The sequence below is a fragment of the Chionomys nivalis genome, chromosome 4 (assembly GCF_950005125.1).
Source record: "Chionomys nivalis chromosome 4, mChiNiv1.1, whole genome shotgun sequence".
Classification (NCBI taxonomy): Eukaryota; Metazoa; Chordata; class Mammalia; order Rodentia; family Cricetidae; genus Chionomys; species Chionomys nivalis.
Genome location: NC_080089.1, coordinates 54,168,188 through 54,183,300, shown reverse-complemented (window position 1 = coordinate 54,183,300; position 15,113 = coordinate 54,168,188). Strand labels below are relative to the sequence as shown.

The window sequence follows — 15,113 nt, the reverse complement described above, 5'->3', positions numbered from 1 at the left end:
TTGCCAAATGCCATTCATCTACGCTTGAGCCTTCCAACAAATATAACTGAAGTATAATTTGAAAAACCAGCTCACTCGTGTGAATTATGTGCTGCTGTTTTAAGGCGCTGTGTGGTTTAAAGGAGTGGAGAAATTATTTTTGGGTACTTAAACCACAAAGTTCGTTCCTATCATTGGGCAAAAGAGGATGCCAGAATCTAGAAAAGTAAAGGAACCTGTCTGCAGTTATACCTCTAGTCTGTGGGAAATCTAAGACTAGATTCCAGAAACCCTGATGCTTTAGGCTAGTACGTCTTTTCGAAATTTAAAGTACAGACATGTGGAGGTATAATGCATTCAGTTCTACACTGCTACAATAAAGAGAATAAATATTATAATAAAGCAAGTCATGTGACTCTGGAGACATCCCCAAAATACAGGATATTGCCATTGCTCTTGGTTGCCCACCAGAACTAGATAGTAAGACCCTATTGCTGAAGGCGCTACACAAATTGGCCACAGAACATGGAACAATTAAGTTGGTACAGATCAGGAAGCTTCCTCCCCAGTGGCTAGCTTTCATAGTACTGGAGGGTGCTATACAGCTGTTGGTGGGAAATTTTAATAATTTTACCCAGTTGTGAACTTGGTGAACTGTAATTACAACCTGGAAGGCAAGATATACACATGCGTGCAATTTTGGTACCAATGCTATGGGGGTAACCAGCCACTCTCTGATTAGATTTAAGGCCCACCATAGAAGGAAACGCATGCCTGGTACTGTAAATTTAGCCATGAACCCATGATTAGGGAGCACATAGGCCCTATAAGCATACCTCTTGTTATCGTCTCTACTTATTGGATACCATATCAAATGGTCCTCTAAATGTGAATGTCTCTACCAGCAGATTAAGTGCAGTTCTCATACCTCATCTGGAAAGTTTCTTGGTGCAGTGGATGGTGGTTAGCATAGAAAATCACAACTAGTGCACAGGTGCAGAGAGGAATTGTCAGCAGAGTGCTCAGTGTCCATCTCTCACACCTCCTCTCCCAGGCTCAGTCACCATCATGGAAGAGGGGGCAGACAGTAAGAGCCAGAGGCTGAGGAGGGCCAGCCCAGAACAGGGTCTTCTGGATATAACTGGATCTGTGTACTCAGGATCTCACAGCAGCTGTGGTTATCTGCACAAACCTAAGCCAGCCAACATTCCGTCAAGGAGTAAGAAGGGATGCATGAGCCTCCACCCATAACTGAGGAGCTATGGACAACTGGTGGCTTCTGGAGGAGGAGGAGTCAGCTTTCTTCAAGGATGTGGCTCCTGGTAGATTGACCATGCTCCCGAAGATGGCCCCACACCCCACTCACCAGGATCAGCATAAGCTGGGAATCAATAGGTTATAAATTTTAAAAAACACAAAATTGGGGGCAGGGATGTGGGGGTGGATTGGGGGGGGAGTTGAGGTGAATATGATCAAAATACATGGTATGAAATTCTCAAAGAATTAATAAAAACTTAAAGCAAGTTGCATGAGTATTTTGACTTCTCAATAAAAGTTCCATCTATACTATTCTGTACTCTGTGTGTGTGTGTGTACATGTGTGTGTATATCTAAAAACAATGTATGGGGCTGGAGAGCTGGTTCAGTGGTTAAGGGCATTTGTTCTTCCAGAGGACCTGGGTTCAGTTCATAGCACTCACATGGTGACTCACAACCATTTGTAATTCCAGTTCCTAGGGTTCCAATACCACCTTCTGACCCCTGAAGGTACCAGACATGCATAGAGTATAATACATACATACAGGCAAAACAATCATATATATATATATATATATATATATATATATATATATATATAATAAGTAAGTCTAAAAGAAAAAGAAAAGCAGTATACAAACTTTAATCTATGATTCTTTATTGCTAATGATCCTCTGAATGGTTTGAAAGATAAACTTTCTCGTGCATGGCTAACAGAAGCCTTCAGTCTGTTACAAGAAGGAATGGATATGACCCACTATAAGAGGAGGCATCCTTGTATCATTAGAAAGGGGGAGGAACCAGTACCAGCAAGTGTGTAAGAGGGACAACTAGAAATGGCTCCATTGCCGCCTGTCTTTGTCCTCAAACTGTCTCCACTGGTCTTCTCTTTTCTGACCTTGAAGACAACTTTGACAGCTTCAGGTTTCTGCCCACTCAGAAGTGTAAGAGCCACTTCATTTAAGGCTGATGTTTAGGTATGAACAAGACCTCATCTGGTCTAAACCAAGTCCAGTCATTTATCCAGTTCCAAGCTCTTTCTCTCACTTAGTAGAATGTGCTGAAGAGGTGGAGGCAGAAGGATTGTAAGTTTGAAGCTATCCTTGACTACCCCTTTTCTATGGTCATACTACCCTGAAGATGCCCAGTCTCCTCTAAGCTATCTCTAGACTACCTGATAGAGAGCACACTGGAAGTCTCCAGAGTGTGCTCTCCCTTCCCCAAAAGCAATGAACAAGCCAAAAGTAATCTTCAGCCAAAGCAGGTTTCTTTCAAGGATGGAGTCTTAAAGTCATCCAGAAAGCATGCAATTAACTGTCATGGTCTTTGGGTATGGCGTGCAATTTCTACAACTGCATGGAGAACACAGTGGCGATTGATGATTGGAGGTGGACTCTAAATCACAAGTCTACAGCCATATTTTCTAACACTCAGGAAAATGACTGAGCAATTGTGGCCTTTCACCAGAGTCCAGAGTACCTAGCCACTCAGCCTTCACCCCTGAAGCCCCTGAAGGGCTGTTTTGGAAAGGCCCTTTGGTCAGAAGGAAAGTGGTGATCAGGATTGGCACTCCACAGCTCAAACGATGTCTTCAACCACAAACCACTCAGAGTTCTGCAGAAATACTATTTTTTGTTTTATAGACTTATTATTACGGTCCTAACAGTATTTTGTACACGTAAAATGCCCAAATAAAATATCCCAAGGATGACGGTAGTATCCTAGATTCTGCTGTTGCATCTGGACCTTTGGGAGTTAACATGATCTGAATTTTGTAGCTATTTTATTTACATCTCATTATTGATGAAATAATTTAGGCACTGCTTAGAAACACCAAGTCTATTTCAAATTTTAAAGCCAAATTTATCTCACGCATAAGTTACAATCTTCATTTGACCCAAAACTGCCCAAACTCCAGAGTTTACAAACCAGATCATCACTGAATTTTCTGTATGACCCTGCAGTTCTCACCTGAGGAAGATTTTATACCCATGAGACATTGGTAATTTGGGGGAAATTCTGGTAATCATACGTGGAGAGGGTTGGCAGCATTACAGCATCAGGTGGCATGGACCAGGAACAGTGCTAAACATCTCAGGTAACGCACTGACCGCTGCACGGTGTGCAGTTACCTGGCCCAGACTGCTGGGAGCGCAGGAGTGGGGAGTTCATCATGAAGCCTCAAGATGCAAAGAGCCCCTCTGGCTCTTGGTGCCTCCAGAGTTAGAGGAGAAAGTTGTTTGATTTTTTTTCTTTCTATTTTTTTTGGGGGGGGGGGGTTTCGAGACAGGGTTTTTCTGTAGCTTTGGTGCCTGTCCCGGAACTAGCTCTTGTAGGCCAGGCTGGCCTCGAACTCCCAGAGATCCGCCTGCCTCTGCCTCCCGAGTGCTGGGATTAAAGGCGCGCGCCACCACTGCCCGGCATTTTTTCTTTCTTTCTTATTGTGTGTTTTTTTAATTAAATTCTTTCATACGATATATTAAGTCCTGTTTCTTCTCGCCCCCTAACTCTTCCCAGATCCTATCCATCTCTCTACCTATCCAACTTTGTTTTCTCTCTCAAAAGAGGGACAAAAAAGGGGGGGGGACAAAAACAAAAAAGCTGAAACAAATAAAAATGAAAATCAAAACAAACAGGCAAAAGACTAATAAGACAAAAAAAATGCTGGAAGGAAACAAAAAGCCCATAAAAATATCATTGAGTTCATTTTGTGTTGACCATTCCTGGGAATGGGGCTTGCCCTGGAGTGCGGTCAACAGACCTAGTGACACTCCGTTGAAGAAAAAAGTCATATTGACAGAAGAAAACAAAGTCTGATTTTTCATGACCTCAGAGATAGAGCAGATACTGACAAAAAGCACATACCATCCTTTCCTGCCACTGATGATGCCAGTAACAGGATTAGATTGTGTGCACACATGTGGCACATGTGTGTGAGTACAGGCATGTGTGTATGTGTGTGAGTGCATGCATGCGTGTACTGTGTATGCATATGAGTGTGTGAGTGTGCACGCGCATGTGTGTGCATGTGACATGTACTTATACATGTCACGGTTAGAGGTTGACACAACTCTTTCTCAACTGGGCTCATTTGGACTCAGTTTAATGTTTTGAGGCAGGGTCTCTCACTTGAACTGGTGCTCACTGGTTGGCTAGACTGGCTGACCAGCAAGCCCCAGAGGCTGGCCTGTCTCTACCCCCTGCTTGAGGATTATAGGTGACTGCAACTGTGTTCCCCCTTTTTTGGCATAGGTATTGGGTATCTGAACACAGTCCTCGTTTTCATACAGCAGGCACTTTACCACGGGACAGAACAGCTTTTCCTGTTTTTTTAAAGCAGATGTCCCATCCCCAGATTTCTGTTAACTTTAATGTCCTCTTTAGCTGGCACTGTGTGGGGAAATGCAGACCCAGAATGGAGTGGCCCAGAGAAGGTCTCCCACAAGTCTGAGGGCTGTGGATGTGTTTCTTGTACCCTCAGCATCCATCTCATGGGTGGCAGAGGACTGTGACAGAAAACAACACACATGCAATTCTACACAAAACAATCCAAAGCCAGAATCCTGATCACTTTAGAATAGCTTCATAGGTTGGGAAGAAGTCAAGCTACTTTTTAAAGTCTTAAATCATCCCCTACGCTCTATTATTTTAGTATTTCAGTACATCCCTCCTCATTCCAAAGGTTCTCAGGGGGTTGCTGTCCCGGCGCTGTTGACTCGATTTTCTCCTATACAGCCTGTGTGCACTCCAGAACCACCAATATGGGCTGCAATTTAGAAGGATTTTGGAAGGCCCATATAAGACTACAATGTCTTAGCAGATAAAAGTCAGGAGTTAAGTTTCTACTGTGTGTAAAGGGTTGGGCTAAAAGCGGAGAGGGCTATTTTTGAAAGGTATAAGTCACAGCTGATGTTTTTGAGTAATTTGTGGTCTGCCAGTGCGATAGGCTTCATGCCCAAGGGAGGATGGCTGACGTCACAAAGCAGGCTGCACTCTGTGCCTCCCAGCAGGCAGGCTACCAGGCAGAGTCCTCAACCTCTTAAGCCCTCTGGTGGGGAAGAGGGGCAGAGCAGGACAAGGTGAAAGTGGCCCAGTGGGGAACGTGCTGGAAAGGAAAAAAGGCCTGAGGGGAACTGAATAGGAGCTAGTTTTAGGGGTCTTGATGTCAGGGAGAAATGTTGGGATTTTATTCCAAAGATACAAGGGGTATCTAAGCAGGAAGTGATAATGATCAAAGGTGACACTTAGTGACTGCTGCTCCCTTGGCACAGTCTTTGAATCTTCATTTCCTAAAGCTCTTCCACAGGGGGCCCAGCCAGTTAACTATTTCAAGTTCCATGGTTAGTATGCAAGGGCCAGGATTCAAATCCCAGCAGAGCTCAGACTCCTTAAGCACATCAGCCCGGGACAGAGCAAGAAGCCTCCGAGTGTGGAGGGGAGGCAGAGGGACAGTGTTTCCAGGAAGCAGTCAGCAGGCTTGGATGCTGCTGAGCCATCAGGAAGGAAATCTGAGAAACAGCTATTAGATTTGTGACCTTTACCCGAGAGGGGTGAGGACAGGAGCCTCCTGCCGGGCAAGAAGGATGACAGCAAATCCAGCCCTGGGGAGGAAGTGGCAGCAAAGACAGGAGACAGGGTTCCACACTTGGTTTTCAGGAGTGATCCTGCAGCAGAGCAACCTTGACTTTATTCGAGGGTTCCCACTCTTGCAAAAATAACACATTTTAGTAATTACAATAAGAGACAACTAGCTGCTTTGCATGCAGGTGAAATGCGAAAATTTAACTATGTATAGGGAAACTATGGGGAGAAAGAGGACACATGAGCTCCACACAGCTCGCTCTGGGCTGTGATGGGAGGGAAGCCTCCCAAGCCATTGCCCGCAGCGTGGCTCCACACTGAGAACATCTGTCTGATCCCAGTCTGAGCTTCCAAAAACCTGAGCCACAAAACAGACATTCTCGGACAGATTCTTTGTTTTAATGAGTGGTTAGCACTGCAGTTTTCATGCTAAGTCAAACACAGTTTCGGGGAGACTACAGTGTTGGAAAGGGAATTCTACTTATGACAAAGAATTCGGAGCCGTGAGGGCAGCCGTTAGAGCTCGGAAGAGAAGAAGTGGTGGTGGTGGTGGTGGTGGTGGAGGCAGGAGGAGGACTTCTTTCATCAAGGCCTTTTCCCATGGCTATCAGCTTCCTTCAGCATCCTAGTTCCTTCTACAGAGTTCTAGGTTTGACTCAGTCCCCAAAGTTTCTATGATTTTGCTGTGTCCCAAACAATACTTCTGCAAATTATACATGCGCAAAGACATATAGAAGTGAGTTCAGGAGTGTGGGCCAAAGGGACCTCTGAGTGCAATGCTCTGGTTCATGCTTGCTGGTCACACTTAGACACAGTGACAAGTGCTTCGAGAGTGAACTCACACCGTGATGCAGGCAGGGAAGACACCAGAGGGTGATATTGGATAATGTTTAAACAACGTAGTGGCTCACTACAGGTAGCACAATGATTAGTCTGCTTGGGTGAAAAACTGGTATGAGTGAGTATAGATTCTTTTCCTTTCGGCGACACAGGCTGAAAACTTGGTGGTTGGCAAAGCATTCTGGAGTCTCCTTTGGAAGTCATCAAAAGCATTGTGCAGCCTAAAAGGAGGGGAAGCCTGGCAGGACCCGGGCGCCATGGGCCTCTCCGTATGCTTTGCTGCCCTATCATACGCAAAGAATGACACTCAGGGACTTTCTCTCCATCTCTGTGGAGCCTGATTCTCCCCAAGAGTTTCCTCTTTCACAATACCGGAGCAAAAGGAAGACAATTTTTTTCTAATTCTTTTGCACTGTCCTTGCTGTTCCTCTAAGGAACATAAAAGGCCACTGCAGGGAACAACAAGCGCCACCACTAACAATACAAGAAATGTGGGAAGCTGGAAGGATTCAAAGACGCCACAATGACTTGTCACCCCCCTTTCCATGGCACTCGGGGTAAGAGAGTAAAAAAACCGTCAAAACCTTGGTCTTCCGGAGCACTTGTTCCACAGAGGAGACAGATAATAAACTCCAGAAAGACTTAATGCTGTGTCCTCGGGAGTGTTATGAATGCAAACGAGGCAGGAAGGAGGGATGCCTCTCTGGGGTGGGTGGACTTGTTTTGAAGGCACAGTTAGACTTTAAGCAAAGCCTCAAGGAAGTACAGGAGCCAGCCCTGACAGTACCTGCAGGAAGAGCATTCCAGGAAAACCCTGCATAGCCAAGGCTCCAGGTAGAGAAATAACCGGGAGGCAAGTATGGGTGGATCAGAACAGGATGGAAGGTGAGAGAAGTACGGGGCAGAGACTGCTTCCCCTGCAATCAGAGAAAAGAGAAAGCCCGGAGTCTGAGCCACACTGGCTTAACCTCCAAATCAGGTCTGCTCCTCTGTTGTTTATTGTGGGCTCCCAGTGCCACACCTGTACACCTGACCACAAAGGGTAGCTGCTAAGGGACATGGAATATGGAACTCCCTATCCGGACACAACAAATACCAGGTTCCCACCTACCACCATCGGTTCCCTCAACCTTTCCCTAGTCGTACAGTTCTTCCCACCCAGCTACCGCTGTGGCTGAAAAAAAAGTGTTTAGAAGCAGACCATTCAAGGGCCTTTCAGATATCAAATATGTATTAGCAGGTGAAGAAAACCCACAAAAACATGAAAAACGCTATTTGTCTTTGAACATAATAATCATAAGAGAATAACATTTTAGTTTCTGCACTTAAAAATCTGGAGCAATCCATACCAAACTGCTAATGGTGAACACTGGTAATAGTTAGGACTATGAAACATTTTGACTACTGACTTTCAACCTTCTAATTTTTTTATGACTGAATGTTCTGCAGTGAACAGTTATTACATTTGCAAAAACTCACAGCATAGGCCAATGCTGACTGATGCAAGGGAAGTAGCTTTCTGGCCTTGCTCTGCTTAGAGGTTGCCCCGCCCCACTGAAGGCCACTATGACCCACTTTAGGAACACTCGTAGGGAGTTCTAGGGTCCTCAGCTGAGATCTGGACCAGAGAAGGTCCCAGATGAGTTCTGTAACCGTCTGCGACCCTCAGCTGGTTCCATTTGAAAGGAGAGGATGGATACCCCTTGCTACAGCTCCCATTGAGGAGAGAAGCAAGCCAGTGAAGTTTAATTAATTACAATCAACTATCTGTGAACTTCTGTGACTCACGAGTGCTGGCACTAAATTTTTTTCTTTTAAAAATACTAAATTAAAGCTGGACAGTGGTGGCACACGTCTTTAATCCCAGCACTTGGGAGGCAGAGGCAGGTGGATCTCTGAGTTCGAGGCCAGCCTGGTCTACAAAATGAGTTCCAGGACAGCCAGAGCTACAGAGAGAAATCCTGTCTCAAAAAGCATAAAGCCAAACAAACAAACAAAAACAAAAATCCACTAAATGAAGGGATATTATAAATAAAACTCCATCTTACAACTAAACAGTTTTCAAGGCCAGCTAACAAAGACAGCTCCCGGTGTCATACTCACAATGCATCAGAACATGTGTTATAACCAGTTACAGCAGAACCCATAGCTTGAAACAGCAGTCCTTTCCTCTCTCCTCCGAAATGTACACTCTAGGTGAGTGGAATCAAAAGTAACGCCAAAGCCTCCATAATTGCCCATATGGCTTTTCCTAGTTAAAAAATGTTTCAATAAAAAATACGTAGTACAGAAATACTTTTTATTTTGTATTTTCCGAGTTGACCTTTGCACCAAGAAGGGTGCTCATCTGCAGATTACATAAAATTCTGCTCGCATGGGAGGCAGTAGACAATTGTGGGACTCCTGCCTGGCAGGGGTGCTGATGCTTTCAAAGGGAAAATCCTTCTCTTCCCCAGAAACCAGCGAGACCTCTCCTCATTTTCTGCCTCTTTCCAGTGCTGTCGGGATTCATCTTGAGTTTATCTGTCCATAGGCTGGAAATCTCCAGGGCAGAAAAATTCCACCTCAGCATTCTGTAAGCTCTGGAAATTGAACTCTTTCAAAACGGAGTATTTTCTGAGAGGCCAATCTTTTATACAAACTGTCTACTATCAATAGGAGTCTGTAGGATGAAGGAGGTAACATCCAAGCTGTGCTCAGTGTCCAAGGAAGAAAACAGAGCTCGTAGAACTTACACCAATCTCATATACCTTGCTTAGTGTTACCCATTATAGCAATGCACCATTAAAAGCTATATTTTCCATAGGACATACTTTTCAGTTGATTCTTTACATTCAACTGTAGCTTTCTCACCACGAGTTCAATTACACAACCTGAATATAAAATCCAGCAGCTCCATTAGGCGATGCTTCCATTCATGACACTGCAGCCATGTGTAAGTCCATGCAAACTGCTGTGTGTGTGGCAAAAGCCAACCCCTGAACTGTAAGAATGCGCTTGTGGAAAAGGAGATTAAATATACACCCATAAGCACACATACAAATTCCCAGAGCTGTGAGTAACTGCCACATTTGTAGGAGCCAGATGACGGCACATGGCTGGCATGAACCCCTTCACCCCGTTTCGGCACCCACAGTAAGTGTGGTAAAGTCACCGTGACGACTGGCAGTGACACCTGTCCAGGCAGGGTGGGGTAGGAGTGTGGAAAAGACGCAAGCACTCTGCCTGATTTTTTAGGTACTCCATGGCTTTAAACTGGTAGGGAAACAAATTTTTGAATGTAATTGATTATGGGGGCAGTAGTTTTACAGCAGGATGCCTTGGACCCTGTTTTCAAAACCACACTCTTGAACAAGAGTATTCCATTTGGGAGAGCCACAAAATTGGTATGGAATCTGTGGAGCAAAAAAACCACACCAGGGCCTAAATGCTCACGCGTGAACCTGATCTTAAGGAAAAGGTGGCAGCAACACCCCCGGCTCCCTGCAACTGGGCGTGATGCAGACGAATTGCATCTTTACCCTGCTCCTGACTGTGTGACCTTGGGCAAGTCAAACAACCTTAAGTCCCAGCTTCCTCATCTCCAACACAGAGATGGGAGCCCTGAGGGCTCCAAGGAAATCGGTCACAAATAACTTTTAGCTCATACTGGATCCAATGACTATATCTCATTATTTAATGTGGCACTACAATCTAGCTGCCATATCCCACATCTTCCCCTAGTCATTTTCCTTTTGGGCTCCCAGCTCTTTCTAATCTTTTCACTATGTTATTTTGGGGGAGGGGGCATTAGGGAAGCAGTTACATACGTTCCACTTTGCCCCACTCTTCTTCAAAGCTAAGTAAAAAGCCAGGGAAATAGGTAGTATACACCAAAGAGAAACTCAGTGCTTAGGATATGGTGGCGCATGTATATGGGATATAAATACATCATAGGATTTCAGTCTTAACATATAAGGCAACAAATCATACGTGGATTTATTTCAAAAGAAACAAATGACAGGTAACACATTAAAAGAGGATAGAAGGAATCTATACGGGACTATTATTATGTCAGTATTGGCGACTATGACACAGAACGGAGTATGGGGTCTGACTTCCAACAGGTGGATAGCTTTAAACATTTACGGATGCAAAACCGCGATGAGTTTGAGCAGGCAAGTCTCAGAGATTCAATTCGAGGCCTCCTTTTTTAACAATTTTGAGAAAGATTTTTCTGGGTTTAAGCCTCCCTGTCAAGTTAGCAAGCAGGGAACTGCCGTAGCTTGCACCTGTCCTCTGAACAGGATGCCAGGTTGACAGCGAAACCCTCTATTCTTTCCAGATCGTCCATCCTGCCTCTGGGGCGCCTAGCGACAAACCGGGGAAGCCCACTAGGAAGTGGTCACGACCAAGCAAGCCACAAATCCCCAGGGTGTGGGATTTCCACCTCTACACCACGTCTGAAACCCGAAAATAGGCGCCCGCTTGCTATACTGCAATGGGATTCCCCTCAGGAGCAAACCTCCCGCACCCCAGTTTTCATGTTTTATTAATAAATGCAAGATGGCACACGGAGGCAAAGAATGGGAGGTAAGCATCTGCAGCTGGACCCGAACCAGGGCAGTTTGCAAATATAAATAAGAAGCATGTGACAAGCAGATCCCCAGGCTGGAGCAGAAGACCCGGGGCTGTCCCATAGATGGTCGCCCAGCTCCCCAACCCGGGGCATGAAGGTCAGCTGCAGGATCCCAGTCCTCCAAGGCACTCACCCTGCAAACCGTGACCCGCACCTACCCTTGCCTTCCTCATCCGCCCGCTCGGGCCACGGCAGGGGAAGCCCCGGCGGTTGCTGGCTGCAAGAACACGTACCTGCTGCCGGGGCTCAGGATTCGCTCTGCTCTGCGGCGTTGGGCCCGCGCTCCCGCTCCCGGGGCTCCCCCTCTCCGCGCCCCCCTCCCGCCCCCTCGCGGCCCCGCCGCTCCCTCCGCCCCTCCGCCCACCCCGTTTGAGCGCGCGCGCGCGCTCCTTCGCGCCGGCGGCTATCCCGGGCCCGCGCCTGCGCTCTCGCTGCCCGCACCCGCGCGCGTTCCGGAGGCTGCGGAGGGGCCGTGCGGCTGTCTAGGAAACGGCGACCCGCATGGGCCGCGTGCCGGCAGTCATCCCCGCCGAGGGGCGCGCGGGCATCACGGCGCGGGTGACCGGGTCGCGAGTGAGAGCCCCAGGCGGAGGCTGGCGCCTGCGGTGCCACCGCACCACCCTGGGTGCGTTTTCACACGCTGCGCAGGGAGCGGCGGCGCGCAGTGTCCTCCGAGGTTTCTGCCTGCCGTCCCTGGCGTGTGCATTGCCCCCAAGGAACCTTTGAAGGTATTGCCCACCTCTCAGTGCCCCCTCTCGTCACATCTTCATGTGACAGATACAGTTGTGTGTTGGTCGCGCTTTGTCAAAGAGTTCTGCCCTGGAAGCACCTGTCCCGACTGAGATTGCTTTGAGTAGACCAAGTCACCTGAGGGGTTTGTGGTTTGGTTTTGTTTTAAATCCTCACGTGTAAATGTACTGCCGTAAACAATTTTTAAAAGCAGTTTATAGTCAAATTCCTGTTAAAATATAGCCTCTTTCGTTTGAGGTTCTGGCCTTTTAATGTTAAGATAATTTAAGATTAAGGGAAAAAAACCCTCCTTTCTCTAGGACACAAAGTTTCTGAGTGACTTTGGGGTTCTTCTTCCTGGCTTCCCGTCCAAGAGTAAGCACTATTTGGTTAGATTCACGCGGCCTTCAGGAATGCCCAGCGACTTTCTTGCCTTCTCTTACCACTCAGCATTTCTAGCGAAACGATGGAAATTAGAATTAATGACTTTTAAACCCAGACCATAGAACTGCCTCATGGGCTCGGGTCAGTCTTTCAATAGATACAGGAATATCTAGATAGGGGAAGCGCATCTAATCTTGGCCAACTGGAGGAAAAAGTATAATTTCTTTGTTTGATCCTTCCTCACCTTCCAACATTTCTTAGCCATCTCTAATGTTCCCTTTCAAAGGGGAAAGTCCTTGGAGGAGACAGCTGTAGGGGTTACCTGGTTTGGCAGGATTTTTCTCTGCCAATTCTAGGCAGAAGTAAGATGGAAAGGAGAGTTGATGCTCTCTCCCATGTTATCCTCTCCCCCACCCCATTTAGAACAACTACACTTAAGGTTTCCTCAAAGGTATTGAGCAGCATTCCCGACAATGTGCGGGTAGACATCTGGCAAAACATTCAGATAGAAGCACGGTGTAGACTTTTTGAATAAGACTCCAATAATAAGCCCAAGAAATAATCCTTGGAATTACATAATGGGACTGTATAAAATTACAAAGTTTCCATAGTTACCCCCCATGTGTCCCCAAAAATCAAGAGAGGGAGACAGCTTACAGAATGGGAGAAAAAGTCTGCCAACTTATTTGTTGTTTTTTTAAAAAAATCCCCCCCCCCGTTATTAGGAATTAAATCCATTGCAGTTTAGGAATTGCCATCATTAGATTGGCCTGTAGACATGGCTGTGGGGCATTCTCTTGATTAATGATTCATGTGGGAGGGCCCAGCCCACTGGGTGGAGCCGCTCTTGGTCAGGTGATCTGGGTGCTATAAGAAGGCAGACTGAGCAAGCCAGGAAGCAGTGTTGTACAGTTGTCTCTGCTTCAGGTCCTGCCTCTGACTTCTCTCAACGTTAATTATAAACTGTAAGTCAAATAAAGGCTAATTAAATAAACCTCTAATTAAATATTAAAAGTAGGACAAGTATTTACAGGGATAAAAATTGACTGCATCTATTTATATAGAAACTTTGTATTCTAATGCAATCTTTTTCTTTAAATCTATGCCTACTTTAGAGTAACATTTTTTTTTTTTTTTTTACCACGGTTGTCTAACAAAACCTCCTGGAGAGAGACATGTATATAAAATACACATCTCTGCCATTGCATTCTGACTTGCTTGTTTTTGCGGCACTGGGGATTGAACCCAGGGACTCATTTGTGCTACACACGTGCTCTGCCACTGAACTGTAGCCTAGTTACCGGTTTCTTCACTCTTGTCGATCTTTTCCCCTTCTTCTCAACCCCATGGTAAATTAAAAAAAAAAATCCCTATTTGCAGCTTGTCAGCTCTCTGGTTCCCCCTGGCGGTGCGTCACTTCCACAGCACACGTCCAGACTAAGATCTTCCTTTGATATTCTCTGGGCGCATTGGTTCTCAGTCTTACTTATGTGACCCTTTTAATACAGGTCTTCATGTTGTCATGACTGCCAACCATAAAATTATTTTTGTTGTTACTTTATAACTGTTATTTTGCTACTGTTAATGGATCGTAATTTAAATATCTGTGTTTTCCGATGGTCTTAGGTGGCCCCTATGAAAAGGGTCATTTGACCCCCTAAAGGGTTCCCCACCCACAGGTTGAGAACTGCTGCCTTAGGGTGTTGAAACTTTAGCTGGGGGGGGGGGGTGTCGCATAACGACAAGATGCCTTTCTGCTTTCTCTGTTTTTGTCTGCTCTTTTCGTAAATACTAAGCCCTGGGGTCCAGGGAAGGTTTATCGTTGATCTGGAACTGAAATGTACTGCAGGCTTCTGGGAGCTGGTATTTAGCAACCCTGGCCCCTTTGGAGTCAGTGAAGAACATGTGTTTAAAGTCAGATTCCGGAGCGTCTCAACACACTGAAATCTAATTTCCAGAAGATTGAAGAGAGTTTTGTTTTAACTGTTTCAGGTGATCATTGATAGGAAAGACTGGGGACTCCACCAGCTATAAATAGCACAGGTGTTGCTTCAGTATGTGGCAGATGACTAATGGGAGGGAGGCTCTCTGTGGGCACGTAAAAGAGCTGCCGAGCAACAAGAAAGATTAAATGCAGGATGGAAGAAACTGCTTAAGATTTGTGGGTTGCTTTCTTGTCAGACAGCAGTTTCTAAGGTGGTGGTGTCATCGGCATAATATCTGTGTCAAGATGCCTTGAGAGGTAGGCCACATATTTTATATGAAAAAATTGCCTTTCTTTTCTATATGTGGGGGGATGCCAGGACTCCCAGCACTGGAGAAGCCGAGGGAGGAGGATCCTGAGTTTACAGTTAGCCTGGGCTACATAGGGAGCTCAAGGCTAGCCTGAGCTATGTACCGAGACCCTGTTTCAAAAATCCATAATCAGAAAGAAAGAAAAAAGCAGTGTTGTCAGGAGCACCGAGATCCCACAAACAGAAATTTATGTGTCTTTAGACCATGGCTGCGAGACTACAGGAGGAAGAATTGAAGATGATGGCGGTCCTGTGACTATCTGGGGAAAAATGATTCCAAGATTAAAATTTCTGTTCAAGTGGCTAGTTGAAAAAAAAAAATCTAAAAAAAAAAATTACAAATTTGATGCCTCATGATTTGCGAAGATTGGAGTTAAATTGTGGCTTATCTCCACGTGCATATTTCGTAAACACTTTCAGGTGGTGAACTT

The 15,113-nt window shown here is 45.7% G+C and overlaps 1 protein-coding gene across 2 annotated transcripts in view; it reads right to left on the bottom strand.

Annotated features, from left to right (window-relative positions):
- Positions 1–11,617, bottom strand: part of Tmem266 (transmembrane protein 266) — a 108,674-nt gene extending 97,057 nt beyond the window's left edge. The window contains exon 1 of one of the 2 annotated variants that reach the window (XM_057766206.1): positions 11,509–11,617. The gene's annotated coding sequence lies outside the window, so the exon portion shown is untranslated. Of the gene's footprint in view, positions 1–11,433 lie in introns of both variants that reach the window. The other variant, XM_057766207.1, reaches the window with a different exon arrangement.
- Between the last annotated feature and the right edge of the window lie 3,496 nt (positions 11,618–15,113).